The 12,615-nt window shown below is 42.8% G+C and overlaps 1 protein-coding gene across 6 annotated transcripts in view; it reads left to right on the top strand.

The window, feature by feature from the left end:
- Window positions 1–6,004: 6,004 nt before the first annotated feature.
- FKBP5 (FKBP prolyl isomerase 5) overlaps window positions 6,005–12,615 on the top strand; it is a 119,348-nt gene continuing 112,737 nt past the window's right edge. For 2 of the 6 annotated variants that reach the window (XM_034991176.1, XM_034991178.1), the window contains exon 1: window positions 6,005–6,119. The gene's annotated coding sequence lies outside the window, so the exon portion shown is untranslated. Of the gene's footprint in view, window positions 6,120–6,486; window positions 6,920–9,863; window positions 12,436–12,615 lie in introns of those variants that run through there. The other 4 variants (XM_034991175.1, XM_034991180.1, XM_034991179.1 and 1 more) reach the window with 4 other exon arrangements.

Below are 12,615 nucleotides of genomic sequence, written 5' to 3'. Positions count from 1 at the left end.
GCATTGAATTTGTAGATAATTTAGGAAGTATTCCCATCTTAACAATGTTAAATCTTTTGATGCATGGACATAGAATGTCTTTCTGATTATACAGGTCTTCTTTAATTTCTTTCAACAATGTTTTGTAGCTTTCAGAGTATAATTTTGGCACTTCTTTTGTTAAATTTATTCTTAAGTATTTTATTATTACTATTTAAGATTTTATTATTAATTAATTCATTTATTTTAAATTTTTTAAAATTTTATCTATTTGAGAGAGAGAGAGAGAGAGCACTAGCAGGGGGAGGGGTAGAGGGAGAGGGAGAAGCAGGCTCCCCGCTGAGCAGGGACCCCAATGTGGGGCTCAATCCCAGGGCCCCGAGTTCATGACCTGAGCCAAAGGCAGACGCCCAACCAACTGAGCCACCCAGACTCCCCAAGATTTTATTTTTAAGTAATCTCTATAACCAACATGGGGCTGGAACTAATGACCCCAAGATCAAGAGTCGCATGCTCTACCAGGACTGAGCCAGCCAGGCGCCCCAGTGTTGTATTCTTTTTTATGCTATTATAAGTGAAATTTTTTCTTAATTTCATTTTTGCATTGTTCACTGGAAGTGTATAGAAATATAATTGATTTTTATTACTGATCTTGTTTCCTAAAAACTTGCTGAATTCACTTATTATTTTTTTAAGTAAGCTCTACACCCAATGTGGGGCTCAAACTCACAACCCCAAGATCAAGAGTCACATATTCTACTGACTGAGCCAGCCAGGTGCCCCTGAATTCACTTATTAGTTCTAACAGTTTTTAAGTGGATTCCTTAGTATTTTTTTTTTTGTCTTTATTTTTTCTTTTAAAAAAAGATTATTTATTTATTTATTTATTTATTTATTTATTTGAGAGAGAGAGAACGAGTGTGAGAGTGTGAGCTAGGGGAGGGGGAGAGGGAGAGAAGCAGACTCCCCGCTGAGCACAGAGCCCAACACAGAGCTCTATCTCAGGACCTTGAAACCATGACCTGAGCTGAAATCAAGAGTCGGACACTTAACGGACTGAGCCATCCAGGCACCCCTCTTTAGTATTTTCTATACACAAGATCATGTCATCTGTGAGTAGATGTAGTAGTTTTATTTCTTCCTTTCCAATCTGGATGCCTTTTACTTTGTATTTATTGCTTAATCATCTGGCTAAAACCCCCAATACAATATTAAATAGAAGTAGCAAGAGTAGACATCCGTGTCTTGTTCCTTGTCTTTTTCTTGGAGAGGATTATCTAGTCTTTCACCATTAAGCATGGTATTAGTTGTGGGTTTTTCACCAATGCTTTTTATCAGCTTGGGAATGGCTGCCTGGCTTTGTAAATAAAGTTTTATTGGAACACAGCCATTCCATTCATTCATGTATGGTCTATGGCTAATTTGAACTATAATGACAGAGTTGAGTAGTTGTAACAGAGACCATATGGCCTGCAAATCTAAAATATTTACCATCTGGCCCTTTAAGAAAAAGTCCACTGACATCTGTTTTAAACTGCTAAATTTTGGGAGAGTTTGCTGTGAAACAATGTATAACTAAAACAACTCCCAGTCTTTTGACTAGAACCTAAAAGAACTGCAACATTGGGTAAGGAGGAACCATAAATAGACAAACCCTCCCACAGACTGTTGTCCAGCTTCAGGTCATCTGGGAAAAATCAAAAGCCCTGAAACTGAGTTAAGGTGATCCTAGCTTGCTAGTGTCCCCAAATGCTTGCAGAAACAATGGAAATCCTTTTGGGAGGAAGATATTGTTATTGTGGCCTCAAATGATTTTTCAAATACAATGTCCAAAATATAACCAGGTACATGAGGAGATAAAACAACATGAGGAAGAACCAGTAGTAAAAACTGACAATTGAAGCAGACCCACAGGGTCTCTAGATTGAAATTAACAGATACAAGCCATAAAACAACTACACTTTCTCTTTTTAAGGAGAGGAAAGCTGAGACTTGAAAATTATAGCAAGTCACAAAGAGATATAAGAAGTGACATAGCAGATCTGAAAGACTCAAATAGAAATTTTAGAACTAAAAAAAAAAAAAACCAAACCAAAAAGCAAATTAAGAGCTTGATGGATGGGGTTAAAAGGAGAATTTTTTTTATTTTAATTTTAATTAATTTATTTTTTAAGATTTTATTTATTTATTTGACAGAGAGAGAGACAGTGAGAGAGGGAACACAAACGAGGAATGGGAGAGGGAGAAGCAGGCTCCTTGCTGAGCAGGAAGTCCGATGAGGGGCTCCATCCCAGGACCCTGGGATCTTGACCTGAGCCGAAGGCAGATCCTTAATGACTGAGCCACCCAGGTGCCCCGAGAATTTTTTTTTTTTTTTTAAAGTAGACTCCACGCTCAATGTGGGGCTTGAACTCATGATCCTGAGATCAAGAATTTTATGTCAGGCGCCCCAAGAGAATTTTTTAAAAAGCTGAAGACAGAATTAGTGAAGTGAAAAACAGTCACAAGAAACTTTTAGAACAAGGCATTGAAGGACAAAAGATAGAAAAAATAAATAAAAGAAAGGGATGTAGTGAGAAGGTCTAATAGGTATTTCAACCGGGGGCTCAGAAGGAAAGAGGTACAGAAACAGTGAACATACAATGGCTGAATTTCTTTTAAAATTAATGAAAAATTATGCAGATGTGATAAGCAGCCATGAAATGACATATATTCACTCCACTATGTGTTCTGACTCTTAAAACAGTGCATCCTTGGGGTGTCTGGCTGGCTCAGTCCCTAGAGCATATGACTCTTGATCACAGGGTCATAAGTTCAAGCCCCATGTTGGGTGTAGAGCTTACAACCCCTAGTATATCCTTCCTGTACAAATCTGCCTTTGAAAGGATTCTGAAACGAGCATAAAGGTAGCTCCATAGCTGATGGAATAGGGCTTGTGTGGGCTGAGTTCAAATATAAGCTTTGCCACTCCCTGGTGCGCTACCTGTAGAAGGTTGCCAAACTTCAGTTTTCTCGGCTAATAAATAGGACTACAGGCCTACCCCACATTGTCATTGTGAGAATCAAGTGATACAGCGCACGTGAATAAACCTAGTGAACGCTAAGTCCTTTAAAAATGAGATATGGTTTGAGCAGGATCACAACATTCCCAGGGGCACTAACAGTGACAGGTAGGACTGGCTACAAAATTTGCAGGTCCCAGCGCAAAATGAAAATGCAATCCTGAAAAATTATTAAGAATTTCAAGACAGTGACAGCAGAGCATGAAACCAAGCTCAGGTCACACGCCCCTGAAGCCAGCCTTGGTAACAGGCCCTGCAAAGAACCGCTCTGTGCATTAGGAAAGGGCTGTCCGTCCCACACCCAGGTGTCTGCAGCCATAGCCCACGTTATCTTTGAGTTCTGAAGGGCAGCAGTGTTTGGGGAAATTGCAAGCACACGTGTTTGCAAATGCCAAGGAGGGCAAGTGCAGTGACCGGAGTGGTTTTCTGAGAGAGTGGGTGGGGCCAGCCAGGCTGCCATCAGAACTGTGGAACTGACTGTTCCCCACAGACTCTGGCCTAGAAAAAAAAAGCCTGCAGCTGTATCTACAGGGCCTGTTGTTGTTTGCTGCGGTGTGTTACAACACAGCCTGGCAGCCTCTGGGACCTTTCTGTCTTCCTCCTGGAAGAGCCTGGTCCCAGAGCATGTGACATGACCACACAGCCCTGCAGATTTGCCCATATTGCTCCTCGCTGTTCCCTCAATTACCAGGCTTTTCCAGGTCTGTGTGCTTTTTGCTCACGCCATCCTCTGCAGTCTGGGAATCCCCTTCCTTCCTCTTCCACATCCCTCCATCTGGCAAACACCATCTTTGAAGACTCCATCTTTTAGGACTCAGCTCTAGTGTCACCTCTTCAATGATGCCTTTCCTGTCTTTCCCAGGAAGAGCCAATTGTTCCTTCCTTGGAGCTGTCCACTGTATCCCAAGTGGTACTGACAGGTAATGTGGATGTTACTATCTCCTTGGCTAAAGCCGTCAAGGGCTGGGACAGTGTCTTCTCACCTACGTTTACTCTGCACACAGTTCTTGCTATTAGATTTTTTTTTTTTAATTATTTGAGAGAGTGCATGCGCATGAGCAGGAGGAGGAGGAGGAGGAGAGGAACAAGCAGACTCTGTGCTGAGCCCAGAGCCTGAGAGGGGGCTCAATCTCACAACCCTGAGATCATGACCTGAACCAAAACCAAGAGTCCCACACTTAACCGAGCCACCCAGGCGCCCCTATTAGTAGATTCTTAGTCAATTGGTGTTGGAAACTTTTAGAACAAATCATTGAAGGATAAAAGGTTGGGTTTGGATTTAATTACCAATGTGTTGTTGAATTAATGTATGGATAAATTGTTGCAGTGCCATCTGGTAAAAAGGGAAACTTTTGGCATTAAGTCAGGGCCCTTGCCCTTGAGGAGGTTTCAGTGTTGGTTCTATTTGTCCTTTCTGCAGGCACTACCTCCTGAAGGTGGGGATGATGATTTGTTGAAGAGGCTCTTCATAAATACCTAAATGACCAACATGACATAAGGCAGAAAGCAGATTTGGAGATAAGAGATGTGGTTTCTGATCTGGTTATGAGACATCAGGTTTCCAAAGGTGACTATTAAGTTCCATACCTATGGGACTTTAGGTTTGTTTCCTCAAAAGTGAGGGGATTGAGTTAGTTATCCCCTAAAGCCTAGGTGCAGCCTGCTCAAGTCCCTCTCCTGAATCTCTATGAGGAACTACTCAGGGGCAGCCAGCCTTCTGGCTGGAGGAGTTTGGCCACTCCTGAATCGGAGTTTGCTCAGCAGGTCTACCCTTTGCGGATGACAGGGGTGGGGTGGGAAAGGGGGATCAGAAAACACAAACATTTTTTTAAGGCCCTTTGGCGTTTCAGTTGCCTCGTATCTCATGCTTGAAAGGCAGAAAGCCACGGCCAAGCAAGAAAACACAAACATTTTTTTAAGGCCCTTTGGCGTTTCAGTTGCCTCCTATCTCATGCTTGAAAGGCAGAAAGTCATGGCCAAGCACGGTCTTCACAGTCACTTAGTGTCCATGGGAAATGCTACGTGCTAAATTCATTCTCAAGGGGTGCCTAGGTGGCTCAGTCGTTAAGCATCTGCCTTCGGCTCAGGTCATGATCTCAGGGTCCTGGGATCGAGCCCCGTGTTGGGCTCCCTGCTCAGTGGGGAGCCTGCTTCTCCCCCTCCCACTCCCCCTGCTTGTGTTCCCTCTCTCGCTGTGTCTCTCTCTGTCAAATAAATAAATCTTTAAATTCATTCTCAAGATGGGATTTCCCGGGGCGCCTGGGTGGCTCAGTTGGTTAAGCGACTGCCTTCGGCTCAGGTCATGATCCTGGAGTCCCTGGATCGAGTCCCGCATCGGGCTCCCTGCTCGGCAGGGAGTCTGCTTCTCCCTCTGACCCTCCTCCCTCTCATGCTGTTCTCTCATTCTCTCTGTCTCAAATAAATAAATAAAATCTTAAAAAAAAAAAAAGATGGGATTTCCCCAGGCTCAACTGGGCATTTTTGACTTCCTGGCGCTAACCTAGTCTGCTTACCTGACACAAACAGCCGGGCCTACCCTACTCCATCCTCTGACGGCTGGGTAACAGACCGGAGGGCAGAGTTTTCAGAGATACGATTCAGATGTGAAATCAACTAGCTTGTTTAGGCATGAGTTTCTCTGGAGGTGAGAGATGGTGTGAGGGGGCGTCGGTCAGTTTCCTCCATCCCTTCCCTCCGGCCCCACAAAGGCCAAGGGCCAGACACGTGGGCTGGCGTGGAGAGGCGGAGTTTACACTAAGGCGGAGGTGCAAATGGGCGGGGGCGGGGTCTCATTTGCATGGACGGCGCGCGGCCACCAATCCGGACAGGCGGAGAGACAGCCCGCGCGCCTTTTGGGGGCGGACTGACAGCCCCGGGGCCCTATGGAAGGCGGGTCCTGCGGCCGGCGGGGGCGGGACCGCGCCGGGCGCTGCCCGGGGGATTCGGGCCGGTTCGCGGGCGCTGCCAGTCTCGGGCGGCGGCGTCCAGCGCGCGGACGGCCTGCTGGGCGGGCTGGGGGCCGAGTGGCGCGCGGGTGAGGCAGAGAGAGACGGGGCCGAGGAGCAACCACGGCGACAGGTACCGGCGCCATGGCCGCAGGGATGGGGCGGGCGGCCGCGGCGCCCCGGGAACCGAATTCCCTCCTTTGCGGTCCGGGGGCCGCCGCGCTGCTTCGGCGCCCCCTCACGCACGGTTCCCCAGCCCCCCGAGCGGTGCTTCGGGGCGAGCGGTGCCGGGGAAGCCTCGAGGCGAGCGCGCTGGATGCCCCTAGCCCAACTGCGGGGCCCCTGTGCGCCCTGCCGGCCCTCGGGGCCGGTGCTCCCTACGGGAGGCGCGGACTCGGGCGGCCGCGAGAGCCGCTCCCCGCCCCCGCCGCACTCCCCCTTGCGGAGGCGAGGCCGGTCGCGCCCGCTCGTGCTCACCCGGCTTTTGTTTCCCGCCCGAGGTGACAGGTCCCGGCTCCGGCTCCCGTCGGCGGTCCCCGACTCGCCCGAGGCCCGGCGCCTGTGACCGCGACCGCCCGGAGCAGGCTGCGGGACCCGCCGAGAGCCGGGCGGCGCGTGAGCAGCAGCTGCCGCGGGCGGGAGAGAAACTTCGCCTTCTGGGGCCCGGGCGGCGGGCGAAGTGAGCCGGGGTGAGCCGTGCGCCGGGACGCCGCGGGCGTGATGGAGCCGCGCACACCTGGCGGGGCCGGTGGCGGGCGAGGATAGCGGAGTGTCCCACTGCTGCGCTCCTCGCTTTCGGTTTGCGCTCCCCGGGCGGTGGGTGTGGATGCGTGTTCTCCGCCTTCACCTGCCGCCATGGGACAAGTGACTGGGATACAGCATCCCGGTTCTCGGCCGTTCTTGGAGGGTGCCAGTGCAGCGCCGTTCTAACAGGTGATTATTCTCGCGCCAGGTGAAAAGCCCGTTAAAACTTGATTTAGGGCTCATTATTCGGTTCACTCCTAGAACGTTAGAACTCCTTCCACTGATGTCTGAAAAGGTGTGCTCGCGACAGTATAGGAGTCAAATCCAGTACTGATTTAAAAACAACAACAATTTGAGGGGTCAGCGTGTAGATTAATTGCCTTCTTTCCGTGGACGAGCCTGGAGGAACATTGTAGTCTTACTTTAAAAAATCGGTTTCTGCAGTGGTGGCGAAAGCATGGTAAGGTACAAAGTTAGTAAATGGGGAATGCAGAACTCTAGATATCCTTCAGTGTGGCTCAGGACAGCGTGTACAGCGTTTGGCCGCCATTCAGTGAATTCTGCATGAAGTAGTTTGAGCTCGTGGTTTTGGATTTACTTTTCAGGGGTATGTTTTCCAGTGGAATAAGGCTTAGCATTGAATGGGAGCTTTCTTTGCCTCGCTGAGGGTAGACAGGAGTGTTTATTTTCATTGTCTTACCATTTTGTTAGATTGTGGACAAGGGAAAAGTTAAGGCATATTTCAGTTAAGTATTTTTAATAGTCTATGGAATTCTGCCCCCCCCCCCGAGGGTTTTTACTTTAGAGAATTAAAGTAAGTAGCTGTTTCTCTTGGTGTTTGAATCAAAATTCAAGGATACACTTGAAAAATTTTTTATTCTTTTTGGGAAATCTTTATTTGTCATACTTTCACTTACCATTTTCTCTTCGTCTCTCTCCCAACTGACCTCTACTTAATCTACAATTATGGCCCTGACCAATGTAGGGCATCTACAGAAAAAATACATTTAAAAATAATATATAACAACTATTTTTAAAATGTAGTTTATACATATTTAAATTTATTTGTAACACTTGATTTAACTTAATTTTTTTCTAATGTGTCTTTTATATCCATTGGGGATGATTTATGTTTAACAGAAGTGTAACTTCTTAGGAACAAAGTTATAATTTTGATTTAATTATGCTACTTTAGTAGTATTTCACTGAATTGTGATTTTACTATTTACCTAGCTAATTAGTAACACCATTTAAAGCTGAACCCTTTAACCAATAGGCTAGTTGTGACTGGGATTTTTAAAAACAAAATCAAAGATGGTCTTTAGAAAATGTTTTATATCTCTAAAAACAACAGGCTTAAATGTTATGAGGTCTTTGTCTTTCCAACATTTAACAAAACATATTTTTCTGAATCTTTAATTTTTTTAGTTGTAATTTTAGGTGAATTTCTTTTTTTAAAACATAATTTTAACCAGTTCAACATGAAAAACTTAAAATACTGGATTAGGCAACTAATTAAATCTTCAATTTTCTGTTTATTCTTGGATTCGAAAAGAACACATATTTTGGATTATTTAGTTTCTTAAAGGTTTCTTAGAATGACTCAGTCTAGAGAAGAAAGAACATCCTCTTTCTGTAGCTATAGAAGAAGTTATTGCTATTAAAGCTGAGTTGTCTTTTTGATGCTCAGGGTAGATTGGTTGAACAGTGACTCGTCCTGTAGAGTGGGTTTTATTCTGTATAAATAGTTGTAAGGAATCTTGTAAGTCTGGGGCTCCTCATCGTTTTGGATGAGTTAAGTAATTGTTCTTTAAAGTCTATAGGAATATATTAGTTTTAACTACTGTGTGTAATTTACTATGTATAATAAGTATTATAATCTTTATCCTAAGGTAATGTTTAAATATACCACATGATAAATTTATATTTCATAGTTTTATTTACACAAAAGCATATTTTAGGGACTTTATAAAAATGTCTTTTTTTTTTTTTTAAGATTTTATTTATTTATTTGACAGAGAGAGTGAGAGAGCACAAGCAGGGGGAGCAGTAGAAGGAGAGGGAGAAGCAGGCTTCCCGCTGAGCAAGGAGCCCGATGCGGGGCTCCATCCCAGGGCCCTGGGATCATGCACTGAGCCGAAGGCAGACGCTTAACCATCTGAGCCACCCAGGCGCCCCTAAAAATGTCTTTTAATTAAAAACCCATTTTCAAATTCTGTTTTTAGATATTTTACTGGGTTTTTTTGTCCACTTTAACTTGTGGTAGACCATATCATAAAATTATCAACCACATTTCAGTTTCAAAATTAAGCATAAGTTGAATTCTCACATCTACATGGTAAACATTGTGTGTTTAAGTCATTTATCCTCAGGTGTGGTTCCTTTTGAGTTTGGGGGTAGGCAAATACTTTTGAATGAATAAAGCCACAAAAAACAAGGGCATTTATTAAAATAGCTAATTTAAGGATAAATCAGATGACACTTTTAGACATGAATATGGCTTTGATAGTAATATGCATGTTATACCCAAGGATATCTCTGTACAGGCCTTTACTATAATTTTTCACAATTCCTAAAGAAAAAAATCTGTACATATATATTTTTAAAGATTTTATTTATTCGTGAGAGAGAGGGGCAGAGGGAGAAGCAGGCTCCCCACGGAACAGGGAGCCGGACTGGGACTCAATCCCAGGACCCTGGGATCATGACCAGAGCCGAAGGCAGATTCTTAACTGACTGAGCCACCCAGGCACCCCAAGAAAAAAATCTATATTGTACATATTTTGGCACACCAAATTCTCTAATTATTTAATACTGAACAACTAAATATGGACATTTTATGATTCTGAAACTATTTGAACTTTTATTTTATTTATTTATTTATTTTTTAAAGATTTTATTTATTTATTTGAGACAGAATGAGAGACAGAGAGCATGAGAGGGAGGAGGGTCAGAGGGAGAAGCAGACTCCCTGCCGAGCAGGGAACCTGATGCGGGACTCGATCCCAGGACTCCAGGATCATGACCTGAGCCGAAGGCAGTCGCCTAACCAACTGAGCCACCCAGGCGCCCCTGAACTTTTATTTTTTTAAATCTTTTTTAAGAATTTATTTTTTTTTTAGTAATCTGTACACTCAGTGTGGTGCTCGAACCCACAACCTGGAGATCAAGAGTCACATGCTCCACCGACAGAGCCAGCCAGGCATCCTGAAACTATTTGAACTTTTTAACCTAGCTGATTAATAATTAGATTTTGGTTTGTTGTACATTTCTGAATTTTCTACAGTGCATTTTTTTTTTTAATGATCTCTGGCCAGTTTTATTAAAGAAAAATTTTGCATGATTTACTTTTTACCAGTCTTTTCTGGCATGCTCCTAATGCTATCAGAATCGCCTGAATCAGTGATAACCAGTGTGCATACTCTGTAGTATTTTCCACATGCTGTGCCCAGTTCAATATTATTGCCACTTTAGTGATGGACACCAGTTTTGGCCAATGTGACATAGTACTCTTTCAAATTTCCTCAAGGCAGGCAGTTGTTGGCTAGGATGACCAGTTTTGCTTGGCCGTGTACCCCATCATGTACTGTCCACTTACATTGAGTTGGAGCCTAGAGATAATTGACTCCAGTGACTTTCTTCTGTGCAGCCACCATCTTCTTGCCTTAGGTGCGGGACAGCCCCCAACAAAGAGCAGTTGCCAAGATGGCCAAGGAGGGAGAAAGAATTTATAGTACATTTTTAACTTCCGATAATATGTCCCCAAAGTGTAAAGAAAATTAAATCTACACACATAGGAGATTGGTTGTTGGTATGAAAGTAACTATTGATTTAAAAACAGTAGCCACTGAAGTGTGATTTAACTTGCAAAAAAGATACATACCAAGTAAAAGACTCTCTGTCAAAAGAGCCTGTTATGGGCCTTATGCACCCTGTAACTAATCTGTAAAACAGGTTACTAAGGATATTTTAGCAATATTTGAAACACTAAAATTCAAGTACTCAAAATAACTTGTATCTCACAGTTTGTTATGAAAAGAATTGGTCTGTACTTAGCTGAAACTTAAACATGTAAGACTATAATCCTTAAATGGAACAAGTTAATTTTATGCTCAATTTAGTATTTACTTCTAGTCTTTTGGAAAACATCTAGTTAATGAGAGTGAAGGACCACCAGAGGGAGTATGGGGTCTGCACATTTGCTGTATCTGTTTCCTACTCTTGGTCTGGAAGAAAAACATTTTAAAAATAAGAATAAGATTGTAATTCTCTAAAACAGGAAAAAGATAATGAAAGTTGGGGGTTGTAGCTGTTTAGAGCTGTGTCGTTTTTGTAACAGTTAATCGAGGCTGTTTTCCTTGTTCTTTTAGAAAATGGTACAATTATTAGAAAAATAAAAATGATGTATTTTCAGAGTGAGTAATGGGTTAAGTAAATAATTACACATCTGCGAAAGTTAGGGAACATCCAAATGCTAAGAATGTTTTTTAAGATTAAAAATATTGTACATTAGAATTGTGTGTTCTTGAAGTTGCTCATTTGGGGGGAGGAGGAATAAAAGATGAACAAAGATAGAGCACCTTTAGAAGAGGGTTGTTTCCTCCTTTTCTAGTTGCAAACCCTTCCTAAAGCAAGCAATGGTAAATTTCTAGAACCATTTGTATCATTCTGCCTCCATCTTGGCAATTTATAGGTGATGTTAAATGAAGAGCCACTTCTAGTCCCCTGAAAAGGATCATCTGATTATCAAAAGCAGGGTTGGGAATTTCAAATTGATCTCTTCAAAAATCAGATTTGTATGTATGTTTCTTAATGTTACTACCTCTGGAAATTAAAGAATCTCCTCTACTTTCAGCTGAAAATTACACAGTGGAATTTCAAAGTCAAGATGTGTTTGTCATAGACTTAATGCTGCAGTAAATTACTTTTGGGGATGGAGAAAACATCCTAGAGATTGAGTCCTTTTCAGAATATAGTCTCAATGAAGATGGAATGGTCTTTACCCATGTTAAGTATTAGCCAATGGAATATTTCCCTATTTAACTTTTTTAAAAAGCAAGACAATAAGATAAAAACTTGTAATTTTAGCACATATTTTGGGTTTTATCCCTGGAATAAAAAATTATTATGTAGTGGAGGTAACATTTAATGTTTTGAAGTTCTAGTTTGGGGAGGGAATTTGTTATGAGAAGAAGGTATTTCATTGAAGCAGCAGAACAGGGTAACTTATATGGAGAGAAATCTGCTCTTTTAAATTATTCTTAGGTTAAAACATAATACTTATTAAGAAAAATTAAACGGACAGCTTTCCCATCTTAGATTTATTTTCACTCTGAACTTTATAAGTTTTTTAAAAATATCTTTGTTAGTTCCAGGTGAACTTCTCAGAATCTATTCATTTACACACACACACACACACGTAGATAAAATATTTTTTTTGTATTTTATATAACTATATATTTTTGCTATATGTGCAATCAGTCCATCTGTCTATACTATATGACTTTACAGGCTTATTTATATGTGGGAACCCTCCCCTTTTTAAATGAAATCTTACTGTTTTAAGGGGAATGAAGTACACGTTCACAAAAAGATTGATGTAAAATGTTCATAGCAGTTTTTTTCACAATAGGAATGAACTGCTGCTTCACACAACATAAATGAATCTCAGAAATGTTATTCAGAGCAAGAGAAGCCAGGCACAAGTATGTACAAATGATGCCATTTATGAAAAATATAAGAACAGGCAAAACTTGGGGCGCCTAGGTGGCTCAGTCGTTAAGCATCTGCCTTTGGCTCAGGTCATGATCCCAGGGTCCTGGGATCGAGCCCCACATCGGGCTCCCTGCTCCGTGGGAAGCCTGCTTCTCCCTCTCCCACTCCGC

Source organism: Mirounga leonina, unplaced genomic scaffold, assembly GCF_011800145.1.
Source record: "Mirounga leonina isolate KUSES-001 unplaced genomic scaffold, KU_Mleo_1.0 Mir_53, whole genome shotgun sequence".
Classification (NCBI taxonomy): Eukaryota; Metazoa; Chordata; class Mammalia; order Carnivora; family Phocidae; genus Mirounga; species Mirounga leonina.
Note: the sequence above shows the minus strand (reverse complement) of the source record. Positions and strands in the feature narration are given on the sequence as shown.